Raw genomic sequence first — 25,599 nt, forward strand, 5'->3', positions numbered from 1 at the left:
ATAGAAATTAATAATGAAATTATAAATATAAAGAGACTTAATTGGTTGGACTTGAAAGTAGAAATAAGAGAATATATAAATGAGATTAAAGATGAGATACTCCACAAATAAAAATATTGAAAATTGTTTAATAAAAATTACAAATAAAGTTAAAGAAATTTCTTTAAACAATTTAAGGAATAAGAATAAGATAAATAATTTTGGATACAAACAAGCTTACTGGTGGAATACCAAGCTAATGATCTTCAGGAGTAAAGTGAGAGTTTTAAGGAGAAGATTTCAAAAGACTTAAGACGTTAATTTAAGACATTATTATAAATTGGAATATAGGAAACAACAAGCAAAATATAAAAGATCAATTATTTTCACTAAAAAAGAAGCTTTAAGAAATTATATTACAAGTATTACTAACAATAATATTTTTGGTATTCTATACAAAACTATCATGGATAAAAAGAGGAAATATTTACAAATTAATGAAATGAAAGATAAAGATGGGAATATCATTAAAACTAGAAATGAAGCTATACGTGATTATCACTTTCCATGGGTGAATTATGATCAAGTGGTCTCTGGAATAGGTTTTTGTGATAAAATACAGAATAATAATGATATTGATGTGAATATAAATGAAGATAATATTACAGAGTATGAAATTAATAAAGTCATGGGGAGATGGAGGATAATAAAGCTCCTGGATATGATAATTTAAAATTGCCTATAATCAAAGAAATATATTTTGCTAATAAAAATTGGTTTATCAAAATATTAAAATTTTATTATAATAATGGTATTTTTCCGTTAGTTTGGAAAAAGGCTAAGGTGACTCTCATCCATAAAAAGGATAAAATGATCCCAAGCAGTTATAGACCAATATGTCTTTTGCCCATTTGGGGTAAAATATTCGATAAAATTGTGAAATATAGATTGAATTATTTTATAGAGAAATATAAATTAATTGATGATGTACAATATGGTTTTAGGAATAAGAGATCTACTATCCATGCATTACAGGAAGTTAAAGATTATGTTTATGAAAGTATAAACAATAAGTGCATTACATTATTAATTTCCTTGGATTTTAAAAATGCTTTTAACTCGGTGGATAACATGATTTTAATAAAACATTTGAATAATCTAAAAATACCCTTGAAGTTGAAAAAAGTAATTATTGATTTCATTCAAAATAGAGAAGCTACATAACTAAGAAATATAATAAAGGGATTCCACAAGAATCTAGTTTGGGTCCTATACTGTGGAATCTATATATTGATGGGATGTTAAAATTAAAGAGTACAAACAATGCAAATATACAAGCATTTGCTGATGACACCATTATATTAATGAGAGCAAAAGCTTCATACCAGTTTACGTCTTTGTCTGAGGATATATTAAATAAGGTTAACAACTGGAGTTTAGAAAATAAATTAGAACTTAATATAGATAAATCAAATTTTATTTTAATTTATAAAGGTAAAAACATCACGCATTTTCCTACAATTACTATTAGTAATAAAAGATTTAAATTTACTAAAGAGTTGAAATACCTAGGTATTCTAATTAACATGAAATTAAACTGGTTATCGCATCTAAATTTTGTTAAAAGTAAAATAGTTCATGCCATCCAAAAATTAAAGAGGATTTCAAGAGCCACTTGGGGTTTGAAACCAAATATTATGAAATATATTTATATATTAAGTATAAAAAAATAATAACATATGGATATGAAATTTGGTTTGAAAATACAGAAAGAATTAAAAGTAAAGTCTTACAAGTTCAAAGGATAGCAATGTTACCCATCGCAAAAACTTACAAAACTGTAGCTAGTTTAACACTTACATTAACGGGTATTCCACTGTTAGATACAAAACTAGAAGTTGGTGTTAAACTATATACATTGTTTTTTTCTTAATCAAAATATTAAAATAGAAGAGGAAGCAACTGAAGTAGAAAATATTGAAATTCTAACGGAGCTAAATTTCGTTCCTTGGATCAACCATAGTTTTAACCGGTACTATGATGACTTAAAACAATTTAGTAATAAATTTTATACAGACGGCTCAAAAAGTAATAATAAAGTTGGATGTGCTTATATATATATTTACAATGATGAAATTAAAAAGGAAAGTCTGTTTAGATTGAATGATAATACAACAGTATTTATGGTTGAATTGTTTGTAATATTTAAGACTATTGATTTCGTGGTCAAAAATAACATTAATGAAGCAGCGATATATTCTGATTCAAGGTCATCATTAATGGCACTTAAATAAAGTAAAAATAATAATTATTTAGTTAATAAAATTAAAGAACATATCATTTATAACAAACTTAGTATTACCTTTATTTGGGTCAAAACCCACAGTGAGATCAATTATAATGAAACAGTAGATCTAAGGAAGCCACAGGGAGAATGGAAATTAACGCTAAATTTGGTTATAGTAAAAACAAAATTAAATAAAGAATTATTAAGTAACTGGAAACAGAGATGGGATGATGCTTCTGTTGGTAGATTCACCTATAAATATTTTAATAAAGTAAATTTTAAAAGATGTAAAGCAGATTTTTATATAAATCAAATTTTAACAAGTCATGGGGTTTTTCCAGAATATCAATCAATATTTTATGGAAAATCTAATTTAGGTCCCTGTGGAAAGGTAGGAACGCAAGATCACATAATTTTATGTTGTAAAAATTATGAATATATAAGAAAGAAATATTTTCTTAAAAGTTATTTAAATTGGGAATTTAATAGTTTATTATTAAATGCGGGAGCAGTGAATGGTATTAAATGTATTATTACTGATATACTGGAAAAGTTACGTTGAAAATTCTGTGATTTATTTATTTTGTGTTTGTTACTAAGTACGTAACAAAATTGTAAGTTGTAGAAAACCTAGTATTATTATTGTTATAATTATTCTAGAAAAACTAGTATTATTATTGTTATAATTATTGTAGAAAAACTAGTATTATTATTGTTATAATTATTGTAGAAAAACTAGTATTATTATTGTCATAATTATTGTAGAAAAACTAGTATTATTATTGTTATAATTATTGTAGAAAAACTAGTATTATTATTGTTATAATTATTGTAGAAAACCTAGTATTATTATTGTTATAATTATTGTAAAAAATCTAGTATTATTATTGTTATAATTATTGTAGAAAAACTAGTATTATTATTGTTATAATTATTGTAGAAAAACTGGTATTATTATTGTTATAATTATTGTAGAAAAACTAGTATTATTATTGTTATAATTATTGTAGAAAAACTGGTATTATTATTGTTATAATTATTGTAGAAAAACTGGTATTATTATTGTTATAATTATTGTAGAAAAACTAGTATTATTATTGTTATAATTATTGTAGAAAAACTGGTATTATTATTGTTATAATTATTGTAGAAAAACTAGTATTATTATTGTTATAATTATTGTAGAAAACTAGTATTATTATTGTTATAATTATTGTAGAAAAACTGGTATTATTATTGTTATAATTATTGTAGAAAAACTGGTATTATTATTGTTATATTTATCGTAGAAAAACTGGTATTATTATTGTTATAATTATTGTAGAAAAACTAGTATTATTATTGTTATAATTATTGTAGAAAAGCTAGTATTATTATTGTTATAATTATTGTAGAAAAACTAGTATTATTATTGTTATAATTATTGTAGAAAAACTAGTATTATTATTGTTATAATTATTGTAGAAAAACTGGTATTATTATTGTTATAATTATTGTAGAAAAACTGGTATTATTATTGTTATAATTGTCGTAGAAAAATTAGTATTATTATTGTTATAATTATGGTAGAAAAACTAGTAGTATTATTGTTATAATTATTGTAGAAAAACTGGTATTATTATTGTTATAATTATTGTAGAAAAACTAGTATTATTATTGTTATAATTATTGTAGAAAAACTAGTATTATTATTGTTATAATTATTGTAGAAAAACTAGTATTATTATTGTTATAATTATTGTAGAAAAACTAGTATTATTATTGTTATAATTATTGTAGAAAAACTAGTATTATTATTGTTATAATTATTGTAGAAAACTAGTATTATTATTGTTATAATTATTGTAGAAAAACTAGAATTATTATTGTTATAATTATTGTAGAAAAACTAGTATTATTATTGTTATAATTATTGTAGAAAATCTGGTATTATTATTGTAGAAAAACTAGTATTATTATTGTTATAATTATTGTAGAAAAAACTAGTATTATTATTGTTGTAATTATTGTAGAAAAACTGGTATTATTATTGTTATAATTATTGTAGAAAAACTAGTATTATTATTGTTATAATTATTGTAGAAAAACTAGTATTATTATTGTTATAATTATTGTAGAAAAACTAGTATTATTATTGTTATAATTATTGTAGAAAACCTAGTATTATTATTGTTATAATTATTGTAAAAAATCTAGTATTATTATTGTTATAATTATTGTAGAAAAACTGGTATTATTATTGTTATAATTATTGTAGAAAAACTGGTATTATTATTGTTATAATTATTGTAGAAAAACTGGTATTATTATTTTTATAATTATTGTAGAAAAACTGGTATTATTATTGTTATAATTATTGTAGAAAAATTAGTATTATTATTGTTATAATTATTGTAGAAAAACTGGTATTATTATTGTAGAAACTCTAGTATTATTATTGTTATAATTATTGTAGAAAAACTAGTATTATTATTGTTATAATTATTGTAAAAAGAAAAGTTTGAAATTTGTGTGACGTTTATTGATTTTTGTTTGTTACCAAGATGGTAACTTATATAATACACTGTAAATTCTGTAAAAAAAAAAAAAAAATAGGGAGTTGGCAACAAATCTTCTAGTTGTAGAAACTCTCAAGTTCTAATGTTAAGTTTTATAAGTTTGATTTCCTCTACTGGCCGAATTTGTTACATTGACATTAGAGTAATTAGTGAGCAGTATTGCTTTGTAGCGACTTAATCATCTTTCGAATATCCTGTAAAAGGTGGGTCGATAACGTTTTTGGTCACTACTAAAACTGAACAGTCCATTTTTACATGTTTTCTTTACTACTAAAACTAAACAGTCCATTTTTACATGTTTTCTTTAGTACTAAAACTGAACAGTCCATTTTTACATGTATTTCTTCTACTAAAACTAAACAGTATATTTTTACATGTTTTATTTACTAATGAAACTGAGAAGTCCATTTTTTGCATGCTTTCTTTACTACTAAAACTGAACAGTCCATTTTACATGTTTTCCTTACTACTAAAACTGAACAGTCCATTTTTTGCATGTTTTCTTTACTACTAAAACTGAACAGTCCATTTTTTACATGTTTTTTTCTACTAAAACTGAACAGTCCATTTTAACATGTTTTCTTTACTACTAAAACTGAACAGTCCATTTTTTGCATGTTTTCTTTATTACTAAAACTGAATAGTCCATTTTTACATGTTTACTTTACTACTAAAACTGAACAGTCCATTTTTTACATGTATTTCTTCTACTAAAACTGAACAGTACATTTTTACATGTTGTATTTACTACTGAAACTGAGAAGTCCAATTTTTGCATGATTTCTTTACTATTAAAACTAAAAAGTCCATTTTTACATGTTTTCTTTACTACTAAAACTGAACAGTCCATTTGTACATGTTTTCTTTACTACTAAAACTGAACAGTCCATTTTTACATGTTTTGGTTACTACTAAAACTGCACAGTCCATTTTTACATGTTTTCTTTACTACTAAAACTGAACAGTCCATTTGTACATGTATTTCTTCTACTAAAACTGAACAGTCCATTTTTACATGTTTTCTTTACTACTGAAACTGAACAGTACATTTTTACATGTTTTCTTTTCTACTAAAACTGAACAGTACATTTTTACATGTTTTATTTACTACTGAAACTGAACAATCCATTTTTTTTACTACTAAAACTGAATAGTCCATTTTTACATGTTTTCTTTACTACTAAAACTGAACAGTCCATTTTTACATGTTTTCTTTACTACTAAAACTGAACAGTTCATTTGTACATGTTTTCTTTACTACTAAAACTGAACAGTCCATTTGTACATGTTTTCTTTACTACTAAAACTGAACAGTCCATTTTTACATGTTTTCTTTACTACTAAAACTGAACATTCCATTTTTACATGTTTTCTTTACTACTAAAACTGAACAGTCCATTTTACATGTATTTCTTCTACTAAAACTGAACAGTCCATTTTTACATGTTTTCTTTACTACTAAAACTGAACAGTCCATTTTTACATGTTTTCTTTACTACTAAAACTGAACAGTCCATTTATACATGTTTTCTTTACTACTAAAACTGAACAGTCCATTTTTACATGTTTTCTTTACTACTAAAACTGAACAGTATATTTTTACATGTTTTATTTACTAATGAAACTGAGAAGTCCATTTTTTGCATGCTTTTTTTACTACTAAAACTGAACAGTCCATTTTACATGTTTTCCTTACTACTAAAACTGAACAGTCCATTTTTGCATGTTTTCTTTACTACTAAAACTGAACAGTCCATTTTTTACATTTTTTTTCTACTAAAACTGAACAGTCCATTTTACATGTTTTCTTTACTACTAAAACTGAACAGTCCATTTTACATGTTTTCTTTACTACTAAAACTGAACAGTCCATTTTTACATGTTTACTTTACTACTAAAACTGATGAGTCCATTTTTTACATGTATTTCTTCTACTAAAACTGAACAGTCCATTTTACATGTTTTCTTTACTACTAAAACTGAACAGTCCATTTTACATGTTTTCTTTACTACTAAAACTGAACAGTCCATTTTACATGTTGTATTTACTACTGAAACTGAGAAGTCCATTTTACATGATTTCTTTACTACTAAAACTGAACAGTCCATTTTACATGTTTTCTTTACTACTAAAACTGAACAGTCCATTTTACATGTTTTCTTTACTACTAAAACTGAACAGTCCATTTTACATGTTTTCTTTACTACTAAAACTGAACAGTCCATTTTTACATGTTTACTTTACTACTAAAACTGAACAGTCCATTTTTTACATGTATTTCTTCTACTAAAACTGAACAGTCCATTTTTACATGTTTTCTTTTACTAAAACTGAACAGTCCATTTTTACATGTTTTGTTTACTACTAAAACTGAACAGTCCATTTTTACATGTTTTCTTTACTACTAAAACTGAACAGTCCATTTTTACATGTTTTCTTTACTACTAAAACTGAACAGTCCATTTTACATGTTTTCTTTACTACTAAAACTGAACAGTCCATTTTACATGTTTCCATTTTTTTACTACTAAAACTGAACAGTCCATTTTTACATGTTTTCTTTACTACTAAAACTGAACAGTACATGTTTTCTTTTACTAAAACTAGTCCATTTTACATGTTTTCTTTACTACTAAAACTGAACAGTCCATTTTACATGTTTTCTTTACTACTAAAACTGAACAGTCCATTTTTACATGTTTTCTTTACTACTAAAACCAGTCCATTTTACATGTTTTCTTTACTACTAAAACTGAACAGTCCATTTTTACATGTTTTCTTTACTACTAAAACTGAACAGTCCATTTTTACATGTTTTCTTTACTACTAAAACTGAACAGTCCATTTTACATGTTTTCTTTACTACTAAAACTGAACAGTCCATTTTACATGTTTTCTTTACTACTAAAACTGAACAGTCCATTTTACATGTTTTCTTTACTACTAAAACTGAACAGTCCATGTTTTTTTACTAAAATGTTTTCTTTACTACTAAAACTGAACAGTCCATTTTACATGTTTTCTTTACTACTAAAACTGAACAGTCCATTTTACATGTTTTCTTTACTACTAAAACTGAACAGTCCATTTTTACATGTTTTCTTTACTACTAAAACTGAACAGTCCATTTTTACATGTTTTCTTTACTACTAAAACTGAACAGTCCATTTTTACATGTTTTCTTTACTACTAAAACTGAACAGTCCATGTTTTCTTTTTGAACAGTCCATTTTACATGTTTTCTTTACTACTAAAACTGAACAGTCCATTTTTTACATGTTTTCTTTACTACTAAAACTGAACAGTCCATTTTACATGTTTTCTTTACTACTAAAACTGAACAGTCCATTTTACATGTTTTCTTTACTACTAAAACTGAACAGTCCATTTTACATGTTTTCTTTACTACTAAAACTGAACAGTCCATTTTTTTACTACTAAAACTGAACAGTCCATTTTTACATGTTTTCTTTACTACTAAAACTGAACAGTCCATTTTTACATGTTTTCTTTACTACTAAAACTGAGAAGTCCATGTTTTTTTACATGTTTTCTTTACTACTAAAACTGAACAGTCCATTTTACATGTTTTCTTTACTACTAAAACTGAACAGTCCATTTTACATGTTTTCTTTACTACTAAAACTGACACAGTCCATGTTTTCTTTTACTAAAACTGAACAGTCCATTTTACTTTACTACTAAAACTGAACAGTCCATTTTACATGTTTTCTTTACTACTAAAACTGAACAGTCCATTTTACATGTTTTCTTTACTACTAAAACTGAACAGTCCATTTTTACATGTTTTCTTTACTACTAAAACTGAACAGTCCATTTTACATGTTTTCTTTACTACTAAAACTGAACAGTCCATTTTACATGTTTTCTTTACTACTAAAACTGAACAGTCCATTTTACATGTTTTCTTTACTACTAAAACTGAACAGTCCATTTTACTAAAACTGAACAGTCCATTTTTACTACTAAAACTGAACAGTCCATTTTTACATGTTTTCTTTACTACTAAAACTGAACAGTCCATTTTACATGTTTTCTTTACTACTAAAACTGAACAGTCCATTTTACATGTTTTCTTTACTACTAAAACTGAACAGTCCATTTTACATGTTTTCTTTACTACTAAAACTGAACAGTCCATTTTTACATGTTTTCTTTACTACTAAAACTGAACAGTCCATTTTACATGTTTTCTTTACTACTAAAACTGAACAGTCCATTTTTACATGTTTTCTTTACTACTAAAACTGAACAGTCCATTTTTACATGTTTTCCATTTTACTTTACTACTAAAACTGAACAGTCCATTTTACATGTTTTCTTTACTACTAAAACTGAACAGTCCATTTTTACATGTTTTCTTTACTACTAAAACTGAACAGTCCATTTTACATGTTTTCTTTACTAAAACTGAAACTGAACAGTCCATTTTACATGTCCATTTTTTCTTTACTACTAAAACTGAACAGTCCATTTTACATGTTTTCTTTACTACTAAAACTGAACAGTCCATGTTTTCTTTTTACATGTACATGTTTTCTTTACTACTAAAACTGAACAGTCCATTTTTACATGTTTTCTTTACTACTAAAACTGAACAGTCCATTTTACATGTTTTCTTTACTACTAAAACTGAACAGTCCATTTTACATGTTTTCTTTTTACTACTAAAACTGAACAGTCCATTTTTACATGTTTTCTTTACTACTAAAACTGAACAGTCCATTTACTACATGTTTTCTTTACTACTAAAACTGAACAGTCCATTTTACATGTTTTCTTTACTACTAAAACTGAACAGTCCATTTTACATGTTTTCTTTACTACTAAAACTGAACAGTCCATTTTACATGTTTTCTTTACTACTAAAACTGAACAGTCCATTTTTACATGTTTTCTTTACTACTAAAACTGAACAGTCCATTTTTACATGTTTTCTTTACTACTAAAACTGAACAGTCCATTTTTACATGTTTTCTTTACTACTAAAACTGAACAGTCCATTTTTTACATGTTTTCTTTTACTACTAAAACTGAACAGTCCATTTTACATGTTTTCTTTACTACTAAAACTGAACAGTCCATTTTTACATGTTTTCTTTACTACTAAAACTGAACAGTCCATTTTTACATGTTTTCTTTACTACTAAAACTGAACAGTCCATTTTTACATGTTTTCTTTACTACTAAAACTGAACAGTCCATTTTTACATGTTTTCTTTACTACTAAAACTGAACAGTCCATTTTTACATGTTTTCTTTACTACTAAAACTGAACATTCCATTTTTACATGTATTTCTTCTACTAAAACTGAACAGTCCATTTTACATGTCTTCTTTACTACTAAAACTGAACAGTACATTTTTACATGTTGTATTTACTACTGAAACTGAGAAGTCCAATTTTTGCATGATTTCTTTACTATTAAAACTAAACAGTCCATTTTTACATGTTTTCTTTACTACTAAAACTGAACAGTCCATTTGTACATGTTTTCTTTACTATTAAAACTGAACAGTCCATTTTTACATGTTTTCTTTACTACTAAAACTGAACAGTCCATTTTACATGTTTTTTTTACTACTAAAACTGAACAGTCCATTTTTACATGTTTTCTTTACTACTAAAACTGAACAGTCCATTTGTACATGTTTTCTTTACTACTAAAACTGAACAGTCCATTTTTACATGTTTTCTTTACTACTAAAACTGAACAGTCCATTTTTACATGTTTTCTTTACTACTAAAACTGAACAGTCCATTTTACATGTTTTCTTTACTACTAAAACTGAACAGTCCATTTTACATGTTTTCTTTACTACTGAAACTGAACAGTCCATTTTTACATGTTTTCTTTTCTACTAAAACTGAACAGTACATTTTTACATGTTTTATTTACTACTGAAACTGAGAAGTCCATTTTTGCATGCCATCTTTACTACTAAAACTGAACAGTCCATTTTACATGTTTTCTTTACTACTAAAACTGAACAATCCATTTTACATGTTTTTTTACTACCAAAACTGAATAGTCCATTTTTACATGTTTTCTTTACTACTAAAACTGAACAGTCCATTTTTACATGTTTTCTTTACTACTAAAACTGAACAGTCCATTTTTACATGTTTTCTTTACTACTAAAACTGAACAGTCCATTTGTACATGTTTTCTTTACTACTAAAACTGAACAGTCCATTTTTACATGTTTTCTTTACTACTAAAACTGAACATTCCATTTTTACATGTTTTCTTTAGTACTAAAACTGAACAGTCCATTTTTACATGTATTTCTTCTACTAAAACTGAACAGTCCATTTTTGCATGTTTTCTTTACTACCAAAACTGAACAGTCCATTTTTACATGTTTTCTTTACAACTAAAACTGAACAGTCCATTTATACATGTTTTCTTTACTACTAAAACTGAACAGTACATTTTTACATGTTTTCTTTACTACTAAAACTGAACAGTCCATTTTTACATGTTTTCCTTACTACTAAAACTGAACAGTCCATTTTTTGCATGTTTTCTTTACTACTAAAACTGAACAGTCCATTTTTTACATGTTTTTTCTACTAAAACTGAACAGTCCATTTTTACATGTTTTCTTTACTACTAAAACTGAATAGTCCATTTTTACATGTTTTCTTTACTACTAAAACTGAACAGTCCATTTTTACATGTTTACTTTACTACTAAAACTGAACAGTCCATTTTTACATGTATTTCTTCTACTAAAACTGAACAGTCCATTTTTACATGTTTTCTTTACTACTAAAACTGAACAGTACATTTTTACATGTTGTATTTACTACTGAAATTGAGAAGTCCAATTTTTGCATGATTTCTTTACTACTAAAACTGAACAGTCCATTTTTACATGTTTTCCTTACTACTAAAACTGAACAGTCCATTTGTACATGTTTTCTTTACTATTAAAACTGAACAGTCCATTTTTACATGTTTTGGTTACTACTAAAACTGAACAGTCCATTTTTACATGTTTTTTTACTACTAAAACTGAACAGTCCATTTTTACATGTTTTCTTTACTACTAAAACTGAACAGTCCATTTGTACATGTTTTCTTTACTACTAAAACTGAACAGTACATTTTTACATGTTTTCTTTTCTACTAAAACTGAACAGTACATTTTTACATGTTTTATTTACTACTGAAACTGAGAAGTCCATTTTTTGCATGCTATCTTTACTACTAAAACTGAACAGTACATTTTTACATGTTTTATTTACTACTGAAACTGAGAAGTCCATTTTTTGCATGCTATCTTTACTACTAAAACTGAACAGTCCATTTTTACATGTTTTCTTTACTACTAAAACTGAACAATCCATTTTTTTTACTACTAAAACTGCATAGTCCATTTTTACATGTTTTCTTTACTACTAAAACTGAACAGTCCATTTTTACATGTTTTATTTACTACTAAAACTGAACAGTCCATTTGTACATGTTTTCTTTACTACTAAAACTGAACAGTCCATTTGTACATGTTTTCTTTACTACTAAAACTGAACAGTCCATTTTTACATGTTTTCTTTACTACTAAAACTGAACAGTCCATTTTTACATGTTTTCTTTAGTACTAAAACTGAACAGTACATTTTTTACATGTATTTCTTCTAGTAAAACTGAACAGTCCATTTGTACATGTCTTCTTTACTACTAAAACTGAACAGTCCATTTTTACATGTTTTCTTTAGTACTAAAACTGAACAGTCCATTTTTACATGTATTTCTTCTACTAAAACTAAACAGTATATTTTTACATGTTTTATTTACTAATGAAACTGAGAAGTCCATTTTTTGCATGCTTTCTTTACTACTAAAACTGAACAGTCCATTTTACATGTTTTCCTTACTACTAAAACTGAACAGTCCATTTTTTGCATGTTTTCTTTACTACTAAAACTGAACAGTCCATTTTTTACATGTTTTTTTCTACTAAAACTGAACAGTCCATTTTAACATGTTTTCTTTACTACTAAAACTGAACAGTCCATTTTTTGCATGTTTTCTTTATTACTAAAACTGAATAGTCCATTTTTACATGTTTACTTTACTACTAAAACTGAACAGTCCATTTTTTACATGTATTTCTTCTACTAAAACTGAACAGTACATTTTTACATGTTGTATTTACTACTGAAACTGAGAAGTCCAATTTTTGCATGATTTCTTTACTATTAAAACTAAAAAGTCCATTTTTACATGTTTTCTTTACTACTAAAACTGAACAGTCCATTTGTACATGTTTTCTTTACTACTAAAACTGAACAGTCCATTTTTACATGTTTTGGTTACTACTAAAACTGCACAGTCCATTTTTACATGTTTTCTTTACTACTAAAACTGAACAGTCCATTTTTACATGTTTTCTTTACTACTAAAACTGAACAGTCCATTTTTTACATATATTTCTTCTACTAAAACTGAACAGTCCATTTGTACATGTTTTTTTTACTACTAAAACTGAACAGTCCATTTTTACATGTTTTCTTTACTACTAAAACTGAACAGTACACTTTTACATGTTGTATATACTACTGAAACTGAGAAGTCCATTTTTTGCATGCTTTCTTTACTACTAAAACTGAACAGTCCATTTTTACATGTTTTCCTTACTACTAAAACTGAACAGTCCATTTTTACATGTTTTCTTTACTACTAAAACTGAACAGTCCATTTTTACATGTTTTCTTTACTACAAAAACTGAACAGTCCATTTTTACATGTTTTCTTTAGTACTAAAACTGAACAGTCCATTTGTACATGTATTTCTTCTACTAAAACTGAACAGTCCATTTTTACATGTTTTCTTTACTACTGAAACTGAACAGTACATTTTTACATGTTTTCTTTTCTACTAAAACTGAACAGTACATTTTTACATGTTTTATTTACTACTGAAACTGAACAATCCATTTTTTTTACTACTAAAACTGAATAGTCCATTTTTACATGTTTTCTTTACTACTAAAACTGAACAGTCCATTTTTACATGTTTTCTTTACTACTAAAACTGAACAGTTCATTTGTACATGTTTTCTTTACTACTAAAACTGAACAGTCCATTTGTACATGTTTTCTTTACTACTAAAACTGAACAGTCCATTTTTACATGTTTTCTTTACTACTAAAACTGAACATTCCATTTTTACATGTTTTCTTTAGTACTAAAACTGAACAGTCCATTTTTACATGTATTTCTTCTACTAAAACTGAACAGTCCATTTTTACATGTTTTCTTTACTACCAAAACTGAACAGTCCATTTTTACATGTTTTCTTTACAACTAAAACTGAACAGTCCATTTATACATGTTTTCTTTACTACTAAAACAGAACAGTACATTTTTACATGTTTTCTTTACTACTAAAACTGAACAGTATATTTTTACATGTTTTATTTACTAATGAAACTGAGAAGTCCATTTTTTGCATGCTTTTTTTACTACTAAAACTGAACAGTCCATTTTTACATGTTTTCCTTACTACTAAAACTGAACAGTGCATTTTTTGCATGTTTTCTTTACTACTAAAACTGAACAGTCCATTTTTTACATGTTTTTTCTACTAAAACTGAACAGTCCATTTTTACATGTTTTCTTTACTACTAAAACTGAATAGTCCATTTTTACATGTTTTCTTTACTACTAAAACTGAACAGTCCATTTTTACATGTTTACTTTACTACTAAAACTGAACAGTCCATTTTTACATGTATTTCTTCTACTAAAACTGAACAGCCCATTTTTACATGTTTTCTTTACTACTAAAACTGAACAGTCCATTTTTACATGTTTTCTTTACTACTAAAACTGAACAGTACATTTTTACATGTTGTATTTACTACTGAAATTGAGAAGTCCAATTTTTGCATGATTTCTTTACTACTAAAACTGAACAGTCCATTTTTACATGTTTTGGTTACTACTAAAACTGCACAGTCCATTTTTACATGTTTTCTTTAGTACTAAAACTGAATAGTCCATTTTTACATGTTTTCTTTACTACTAAAACTGAACAGTCCATTTCTACATGTTTTCTTTACTACTAAAACTGAACAGTACATTTTTACATGTTGTATTTACTACTAAAACTGAACAGTCCATTTCTACATGTTTTTTTTACTACTAAAACTGAACAGTCCATTTTTACATGTTTTCTTTACTACTAAAACTGAACAGTCCATTTGTACATGTTTTCTTTACTACTAAAACTGAACAGTCCATTTTTACATGTTTTCTTTACTACTAAAACTGAACAGTCCATTTTTACATGTTTTCTTTACTATTAAAACTGAACAGTCCATTTTTACATGTTTTCTTTAGTACTAAAACTGAACAGTCCATTTTTACATGTTTTCTTTACTACTGAAACTGAACAGTACATTTTTACATGTTTTCTTTTCTACTAAAACTGAACAGTACATTTTTACATGTTTTATTTACTACTGAAACTGAGAAGTCCATTTTTTGCATGCTATCTTTACTACTAAAACTGAACAGTCCATTTTTACATGTTTTCTTTACTACTAAAACTGAACAATCCATTTTCTTTACTACTAAAACTGCATAGTCCATTTTTACATGTTTTCTTTACTACTAAAACTGAACAGTCCATTTTTACATGTTTTCTTTACTACTAAAACTGAACAGTCCATTTGTACATGTTTTCTTTACTACTAAAACTGAACAGTCCATTTGTACATGTTTTCTTTACTACTAAAACTGAACAGTCCATTTTTACATGTTTTCTTTACTACTAAAACTGAACAGTCCATTTTTACATGTTTTCTTTAGTACTAAAACTGAACAGTCCATTTTTTACATGTATTTCTTCTAGTAAAACTGAACAGTCCATTTGTACATGTCTTCTTTACTACTAAAACTGAACAGTACATTTTTACATGTTGTATTTACTACTGAAACTGAGAAGTCCAATTTTTGCATGATTTCTTTACTATTAAAACTAAACAGTCCATTTTTACATGTTTTCTTTACGACTAAAACTGAACAGTCCATTTGTACATGTTTTCTTTACTATTAAAACTGAACAGTCCATTTTTACATGTTTTGGTTGCTACTAAAACTGAACAGTCCATTTTTACATGTTTTCTTTACTACTAAAACTGAACAGTCCATTTTTACATGTTTTCTTTACTACTAAAACTGAACAGTCCATTTTTACATGTTTTCTTTACTACTGAAACTGAACAGTACATTTTTACATGTTTTCTTTTCTACTAAAACTGAACAGTACATTTTTACATGTTTTATTTACTACTGAAACTGAGAAGTCCATTTTTTGCATGCTATCTTTACTACTAAAACTGAACAGTCCATTTTTACATGTTTTCTTTACTACTAAAACTGAACAATCCATTTTTTTACTTCTAAAACTGAATAGTCCATTTTTACATGTTTTCTTTACTACTAAAACTGAACAGTCCATTTTTACATGTTTTCTTTACTACTAAAACTGAACAGTCCATTTGTACATGTTTTCTTTACTACTAAAACTGAACAGTCCATTTGTACATGTTTTCTTTACTACTGAAACTGAACAGTCCATTTTTACATGTTTTCTTTACTACTAAAACTGAACAGTCCATTTTTTACATGTATTTCTTCTACTAAAACTGAACAGTCCATTTGTACATGTCTTCTTTACTACTAAAACTGAACAGTACATTTTTACATGTTGTATTTACTACTGAAACTGAGAAGTCCAATTTTTGCATGATTTCTTTACTATTAAAACTAAACAGTCCATTTTTACATGTTTTCTTTACTACTAAAACTGAACAGTCCATTTGTACATGTTTTCTTTATTACTAAAACTGAACAGTCCATTTTTACATGTTTTCTTTACTACTAAAACTGAACAGTCCATTTGTACATGTTTTCTTTACTACTAAAACTGAACAGTCCATTTGTACATGTTTTCTTTACTACTAAAACTGAACAGTCCATTTTTACATGTTTTCTTTACTACTAAAACTGAACAGTCCATTTTTACATGTTTTCTTTAGTACTAAAACTGAACAGTCCATTTTACATGTATTTCTTCTAGTAAAACTGAACAGTCCATTTGTACATGTCTTCTTTACTACTAAAACTGAACAGTACATTTTACATGTTGTATTTACTACTGAAACTGAGAAGTCCAATTTTTGCATGATTTCTTTACTATTAAAACTAAACAGTCCATTTTTACATGTTTTCTTTACGACTAAAACTGAACAGTCCATTTCTACATGTTTTCTTTACTATTAAAACTGAACAGTCCATTTTTACATGTTTTGGTTGCTACTAAAACTGAACAGTCCATTTTTACATGTTTTCTTTACTACTAAAACTGAACAGTCCATTTTTACATGTTTTCTTTAGTACTAAAACTGAACAGTCCATTTTTACATGTTTTCTTTACTACTGAAACTGAACAGTACATTTTTACATGTTTTCTTTTCTACTAAAACTGAACAGTACATTTTTACATGTTTTATTTACTACTGAAACTGAGAAGTCCATTTTTTGCATGCTATCTTTACTACTAAAACTGAACAGTCCATTTTTACATGTTTTCTTTACTACTAAAACTGAACAATCCATTTTTTTTACTTCTAAAACTGAATAGTCCATTTTTACATGTTTTCTTTACTACTAAAACTGAACAGTCCATTTTTACATGTTTTCTTTACTACTAAAACTGAACAGTCCATTTTTACATGTTTTCTTTACTACTAAAACTGAACAGTCCATTTGTACATGTTTTCTTTACTACTGAAACTGAACAGTCCATTTTTACATGTTTTCTTTACTACTAAAACTGAACAGTCCATTTTTTACATGTATTTCTTCTACTAAAACTGAACAGTCCATTTGTACATGTCTTCTTTACTACTAAAACTGAACAGTACATTTTTACATGTTGTATTTACTACTGAAACTGAGAAGTCCAATTTTTGCATGATTTCTTTACTATTAAAACTAAACAGTCCATTTTTACATGTTTTCTTTACTACTAAAACTGAACAGTCCATTTGTACATGTTTTCTTTACTATTAAAACTGAACAGTCCATTTTTACATGTTTTGGTTGCTACTAAAACTGAACAGTCCATTTTTACATGTTTTTTTTACTACTAAAACTGAACAGTCCATTTTTACATGTTTTCTTTACTACTAAAACTGAACAGTCCATTTGTACATGTTTTCTTTACTACTAAAACTGAACAGTCCATTTTTACATGTTTTCTTTACTACTAAAACTGAACAGTCCATTTTTACATGTTTTCTTTACTACTAAAACTGAACAGTCCATTTTTACATGTTTTCTTTACTACTAAAACTGAACAGTCCATTTTTACATGTTTTCTTTACTACTGAAACTGAACAGTACATTTTTACATGTTTTCTTTTCTACTAAAACTGAACAGTACATTTTTACATGTTTTATTTACTACTGAAACTGAGAAGTCCATTTTTTGCATGCCATCTTTACTACTAAAACTGAACAGTCCATTTTTACATGTTTTCTTTACTACTAAAACTGAACAATCCATTTTTTTACAACCAAAACTGAATAGTCCATTTTTACATGTTTTCTTTACTACTAAAACTGAACAGTCCATTTTTACATGTTTTCTTTACTACTAAAACTGAACAGTCCATTTGTACATGTTTTCTTTACTACTAAAACTGAACAGTCCATTTGTACATGTTTTCTTTACTACTAAAACTGAACAGTCCATTTTTACATGTTTTCTTTACTACTAAAACTGAACATTCCATTTTTACATGTTTTCTTTAGTACTAAAACTGAACAGTCCATTTTTACATGTATTTCTTCTACTAAAACTGAACAGTCCATTTTTGCATGTTTTCTTTACTACCAAAACTGAACAGTCCATTTTTACATGTTTTCTTTACAACTAAAACTGAACAGTCCATTTATACATGTTTTCTTTACTACTAAAACTGAACAGTACATTTTTACATGTTTTCTTTACTACTAAAACTGAACAGTCCATTTTTACATGTTTTCCTTACTACTAAAACTGAACAGTCCATTTTTTGCATGTTTTCTTTACTACTAAAACTGAACAGTCCATTTTTACATGTTTTTTTTCTACTAAAACTGAACAGTCCATTTTACATGTTTTCTTTACTACTAAAACTGAATAGTCCATTTTACATGTTTTCTTTACTACTAAAACTGAACAGTCCATTTTACATGTTTACTTTACTACTAAAACTGAACAGTCCATTTTACATGTATTTCTTCTACTAAAACTGAACAGTCCATTTTACATGTTTTCTTTACTACTAAAACTGAACAGTACATTTTACATGTTGTATTTACTACTGAAACTGAGAAGTCCAATTTTGCATGATTTCTTTACTACTAAAACTGAACAGTCCATTTTACATGTTTTCCTTACTACTAAAACTGAACAGTCCATTTGTACATGTTTTCTTTACTACTAAAACTGAACAGTCCATTTTACATGTTTTGGTTACTACTAAAACTGAACAGTCCATTTTACATGTTTTTTACTACTAAAACTGAACAGTCCATTTTACATGTTTTCTTTACTACTAAAACTGAACAGTCCATTTGTACATGTTTTCTTTACTACTAAAACTGAACAGTACATTTTACATGTTTTCTTTTCTACTAAAACTGAACAGTACATTTTTACATGTTTTATTTACTACTGAAACTGAGAAGTCCATTTTTTGCATGCTATCTTTACTACTAAAACTGAACAGTACATTTTTACATGTTTTATTTACTACTGAAACTGAGAAGTCCATTTTTTCATGCTATCTTTACTACTAAAACTGAACAGTCCATTTTTACATGTTTTCTTTACTACTAAAACTGAACAATCCATTTTTTTTACTACTAAAACTGCATAGTCCATTTTTACATGTTTTCTTTACTACTAAAACTGAACAGTCCATTTTTACATGTTTTATTTACTACTAAAACTGAACAGTCCATTTGTACATGTTTTCTTTACTACTAAAACTGAACAGTCCATTTGTACATGTTTTCTTTACTACTAAAACTGAACAGTCCATTTTTACATGTTTTCTTTACTACTAAAACTGAACAGTCCATTTTTACATGTTTTCTTTAGTACTAAAACTGAACAGTACATTTTTTACATGTATTTCTTCTATTAAAACTGAACAGTCCATTTGTACATGTCTTCTTTACTACTAAAACTGAACAGTACATTTTTACATGTTGTATTTACTACTGAAACTGAGAAGTCCAATTTTTGCATGATTTCTTTACTATTAAAACTAAACAGTCCATTTTTACATGTTTTCTTTACTACTAAAACTGAACAGTCCATTTGTACATGTTTTCTTTACTATTAAAACTGAACAGTCCATTTTTACATGTTTTGGTTGCTACTAAAACTGAACAGTCCATTTTTACATGTTTTCTTTACTACTAAAACTGAACAGTCCATTTTTACATGTTTTCTTTAGTACTAAAACTGAACAGTCCATTTTACATGTTTTCTTTACTACTGAAACTGAACAGTACATTTTACATGTTTTCTTTTCTACTAAAACTGAACAGTCCATTTTTACATGTTTTATTTACTACTGAAACTGAGAAGTCCATTTTTTGCATGCTATCTTTACTACTAAAACTGAACAGTCCATTTTTACATGTTTTCTTTACTACTAAAACTGAACAATCCATTTTTTTTACTTCTTAAACTGAATAGTCCATTTTTACATGTTTTCTTTACTATTAAAACTAAACAGTCCATTTTTACATGTTTTCTTTACGACTAAAACTGAACAGTCCATTTGTACATGTTTTCTTTACTATTAAAACTGAACAGTCCATTTTACATGTTTTCTTTACTACTAAAACTGAACAGTCCATTTTACATGTTTTCTTTACTACTGAAACTGAACAGTCCATTTTTACATGTTTTCTTTACTACTAAAACTGAACAGTCCATTTTTTACATGTATTTCTTCTACTAAAACTGAACAGTCCATTTGTACATGTCTTCTTTACTACTAAAACTGAACAGTACATTTTTACATGTTGTATTTACTACTGAAACTGAGAAGTCCAATTTTTGCATGATTTCTTTACTATTAAAACTAAACAGTCCATTTTTACATGTTTTCTTTACTACTAAAACTGAACAGTCCATTTGTACATGTTTTCTTTACTACTAAAACTGAACAGTCCATTTTTACATGTTTTGGTTGCTACTAAAACTGAACAGTCCATTTTTACATGTTTTTTTTACTACTAAAACTGAACAGTCCATTTTTACATGTTTTCTTTACTACTAAAACTGAACAGTCCATTTGTACATGTTTTCTTTACTACTAAAACTGAACAGTCCATTTTTACATGTTTTCTTTACTACTAAAACTGAACAGTCCATTTTTACATGTTTTCTTTACTACTAAAACTGAACAGTCCATTTTTACATGTTTTCTTTAGTACTAAAACTGAACAGTCCATTTTTACATGTTTTCTTTACTACTGAAACTGAACAGTACATTTTTACATGTTTTCTTTTCTACTAAAACTGAACAGTACATTTTTACATGTTTTATTTACTACTGAAACTGAGAAGTCCATTTTTTGCATGCCATCTTTACTACTAAAACTGAACAGTCCATTTTTACATGTTTTCTTTACTACTAAAACTGAACAATCCATTTTTTTACTACCAAAACTGAATAGTCCATTTTTACATGTTTTCTTTACTACTAAAACTGAACAGTCCATTTTTACATGTTTTCTTTACTACTAAAACTGAACAGTCCATTTGTACATGTTTTCTTTACTACTAAAACTGAACAGTCCATTTTTACATGTTTTCTTTACTACTAAAACTGAACAGTCCATTTTTACATGTTTTCTTTACTACTAAAACTGAACATTCCATTTTTACATGTTTTCTTTAGTACTAAAACTGAACAGTCCATTTTTACATGTATTTCTTCTACTAAAACTGAACAGTCCATTTTTACATGTTTTCTTTACTACTAAAACTGAACAGTCCATTTTTACATGTTTTCTTTACAACTAAAACTGAACAGTCCATTTATACATGTTTTCTTTACTACTAAAACTGAACAGTCCATTTTTACATGTTTTCTTTACTACTAAAACTGAACAGTATATTTTTACATGTTTTATTTACTAATGAAACTGAGAAGTCCATTTTTTGCATGCTTTCTTTACTACTAAAACTGAACAGTCCATTTTTACATGTTTTCCTTACTACTAAAACTGAACAGTCCATTTTTTGCATGTTTTCTTTACTACTAAAACTGAACAGTCCATTTTTTACATGTTTTTTCTACTAAAACTGAACAGTCCATTTTTACATGTTTTCTTTACTACTAAAACTGAATAGTCCATTTTTACATGTTTTCTTTACTACTAAAACTGAACAGTCCATTTTTACATGTTTACTTTACTACTAAAACTGAACAGTCCATTTTTACATGTATTTCTTCTACTAAAACTGAACAGTCCATTTTTACATGTTTTCTTTACTACTAAAACTGAACAGTACATTTTTACATGTTGTATTTACTACTGAAATTGAGAAGTCCAATTTTTGCATGATTTCTTTACTACTAAAACTGAACAGTCCATTTTTACATGTTTTCTTTACTACTAAAACTGAACAGTCCATTTGTACATGTTTTCTTTACTATTAAAACTGAACAGTCCATTTTTACATGTTTTGGTTACTACTAAAACTGAACAGTCCATTTTTACATGTTTTTTTTACTACTAAAACTGAACAGTCCATTTTTACATGTTTTCTTTACTACTAAAACTGAACAGTCCATTTGTACATGTTTTCTTTACTACTAAAACTGAACAGTACATTTTTACATGTTTTCTTTTCTACTAAAACTGAACAGTACATTTTTACATGTTTTATTTACTACTGAAACTGAGAAGTCCATTTTTTGCATGCTATCTTTACTACTAAAACTGAACAGTCCATTTTTACATGTTATCTTTACTACTAAAACTGAACAATCCATTTTTTACTACTAAAACTGAATAGTCCATTGTTACATGTTTTCTTTACTACTAAAACTGAACAGTCCATTTTTACATGTTTTCTTTACTACTAAAACTGAACAGTCCATTTGTTCATGTTTTCTTTACTACTAAAACTGAACAGTCCATTTTTACATGTTTTCTTTACTACTAAAACTGAACAGTCCATTTTACATGTTTTCTTTACTACTAAAACTGAACAGTACATTTTTATATGTTTTCTTTACTACTAAAACTGAGAAGTCCATTTTTTGCATGCTTTCTTTACTACTAAAACTGAACAGTCCATTTTTACATGTTTTATTTACTACTGAAACGGAGAAGTCCATTTTTTGCATGCTTTCTTTACTACTATAACTGAACAGTCCATTTTTACATGTTTTTTTTACTACTAAAACTGAACAGTCCATTTTTACATGTTTTCTTTACTACTAAAACTGAACAGTCCATTTTTACATGTTTTCTTTAGTACTAAAACTGAACAGTCCATTTTTTACATGTATTTCTTCTACTAAAACTGAACAGTCCATTTGTACATGTTTTCTTTACTACTAAAACTGAACAGTCCATTTGTACATGTTTTCTTTATTACTAAAACTGAACAGTCCATTTTTTGCATGTTTTCTTTATTACTAAAACTGAACAGTCCATTTTGTGTATGTCACTATTTTCATTGGATATCAATGCTTAGTTGAATGAAAATATGTTTTAAAGATTATAAAAGCACTTTAAAAAATCAGTAGTATATTGATATGCTTACATTCAACTAACCCATAGAACTGAACAATTAATCATCACAATTCGATTATTTCGGCAGTCACTTTTCTTACAAGGTCTGCTTACAAATATGTATTAATAAAGCTGTAAAAATGAACGCTATATTTAATTACCTTACACAGCTAAATGAAGATAAAGTCACCAGTTCTTAACACCTTGGAATGGAAGGTGAACTTACTGTAACCTGTATGCAATTAATGGTATCTTCCAAGCCATTGAATGGGCTGCAACCGAGATATGTGAAACCACGTGGCGACATGATTAACGCATATTTATTTAGTTGAAAACGAATTATTTACGATTTGAAAATGCAATGCAGCCACGGATAGTTTCGTTTTAACGCTGTAGAATTTTCTCACAGTCGTTTCCAGCGCGGCAGGTAGCTTTATAGATGAATAATTTAGTCACAGTCCTTGTCTAGAAAGAGTATTAGTTAACCTCTTAACCGAGGGATCAGAACTGGACACTCGGTTATGAGCGAACTCAACTCAAAATTATCTTTTCACGTTGTTTTAAAAGACATCCGAAGCCATTCTCCAATTGGAAATGAATCCAAACTGATATGAAAATCAGCATATCTTGTGATACCACTGATAATATAATAAATAAGGATCTGAAGTTATCGAATCACAAATTGAAATCAAAGTCTGTTTTCATGAAAAATATAGTAAAAAAAATTAAAACCACAGTTATCCTGTTTGTTCAGTCAGACCCCAAAGAACTTGGACACAATACGGTCTGTTTAGATGTGCTCTTAGAAGCTGGCTTCCACACACCCATTTTGAGATGGACTTCGTTGTCCTTCGGAAAAACCTGTTGTAACAGAAATTCTGGTATCTAAGAACAACACACAGTCATGCTCTTCAGAATAAACACAATCAATGATAAAGGAAACAGCGCGGGACTTGAATATTGGTATGACAAAGCACATTTAACTCTTGTTAGTTGTTTTTAAGCATATTTCAATTTATGTATCATAAGCGTAAAATAAACAGTTTCCACTTTGATGAAGTTTAGCGACACGAAGGTAATTTAGAAATATGTTACAACGCAATCGTTTAAACTCGAATTTACAAAACTGTTCTCAAAACTTTCGAGTGGTGCTACTTGGAGAGAAAATTTGGTTCTCTTATTTTGTTTCAGTTTCCTGAATATAACTGAGAAAAAAACGAGTTGTCTCAGGTGATAGTGCAAAATTTAATTCTGCAAAAATTCTGTTAAATAAATATTTTTATCCATAAATAATTTTTAAGGAAATAAATACGATTTTTTAAACCCAACAGATTAAAAGTTTCATGAACATAAACAAAAATTTCTCAACGAGTACTTGTTGTTTGAAGTAAATCTCAAAGCTATACAATACGTACTCTTCCAACAACGGGTATCAAACTTTCTAGCGTTGAAAGTCCACAGATATGCCGCTGTGCCACTGGGAGGGGTAAATCTAACTCAAGGAAAGGAGCTCTCGAGATTTTCTGTGATTACAACAAGAGGCAAAAAAATAATTATTGAAGACGAAATGAGAACCAAAGGTAGAAGTGAGCTCGACATGGTTTGTGGATTGAAGTGTCCCACTGTTGAACATACTGTGTATGTACTGAGGTTATGCTGTAAAAATAATAAACGTAACTCTTACATAATAAACTCTTACATCTATCCATCTTTACTAAACGTCTTCATGTAACTCTTATATCCATCTATTGTTACTAAATATCTTCATGTAACTCTTATATCCATCTATTGTTACTAAATATCTTCATGTAACTCTTATATCCATCTATCGTTACTAAATATCTTCATGTAACTCTTATATCCATCTATAGTTACTAAATATCTTCATGTAACTCTTATATCCATTTATA

At 27.1% G+C, this 25,599-nt stretch overlaps 1 protein-coding gene across 3 annotated transcripts in view; it reads right to left on the reverse strand.

The window, feature by feature from the left end:
• The window catches only part of LOC143231893 (uncharacterized), an 84,138-nt gene that overhangs the window by 26,447 nt on the left and 32,092 nt on the right, over window positions 1–25,599 (reverse strand). The window contains exon 1 of one of the 3 annotated variants that reach the window (XM_076466674.1): window positions 2,342–2,524. The exons of the other annotated variants lie outside the window; for them this stretch is intronic. The gene's annotated coding sequence lies outside the window, so the exon portion shown is untranslated. Of the gene's footprint in view, window positions 1–2,341; window positions 2,525–25,599 lie in introns of those variants that run through there. 3 annotated transcript variants of the gene reach the window in all.

The sequence above is a fragment of the Tachypleus tridentatus genome, chromosome 11, assembly GCF_004210375.1.
Source record: "Tachypleus tridentatus isolate NWPU-2018 chromosome 11, ASM421037v1, whole genome shotgun sequence".
Classification (NCBI taxonomy): Eukaryota; Metazoa; Arthropoda; class Merostomata; order Xiphosura; family Limulidae; genus Tachypleus; species Tachypleus tridentatus.